Here is a 426-nt window from a genome sequence, read left to right on the forward strand (position 1 = left end):
AAGATTATAGATGGAATCACAACTTTCCCTCCTAAAAATAAAGATTATAGATGGAATTTAAAATGCACCTGATTTTGTGAGGGATGGTGCTGTGCACTTTGACACTTTACATTGGGCCACACAGCTACTATATTAAGTATATGCATGATAAAGCTGTTCAAATATCTTTTATTCCTTTTCCAAATGAACAATGGGTTCATGCTTATAGAAATATGAGAATCATTAAATTTTTAGTTGATTATAAGATTAATTGTTAGATTTATAAGTTTTAAATATAATTGTTAGAATTTTTTATAGTATTTAAAAGTTAAAAATATATATAAAGGTTGTTTAACTAATTTATGCTTGCTGGTAGTAATAAGTTAAAGGTTAACATGAGGACTAGAAGAAAAGAAACACAATGGTGAAAAACGTCAAGAACAGCGA

The sequence above is a fragment of the Galeopterus variegatus genome, unplaced genomic scaffold, assembly GCF_000696425.1.
Source record: "Galeopterus variegatus unplaced genomic scaffold, G_variegatus-3.0.2 Scaffold1065, whole genome shotgun sequence".
Taxonomy (NCBI): domain Eukaryota; kingdom Metazoa; phylum Chordata; class Mammalia; order Dermoptera; family Cynocephalidae; genus Galeopterus; species Galeopterus variegatus.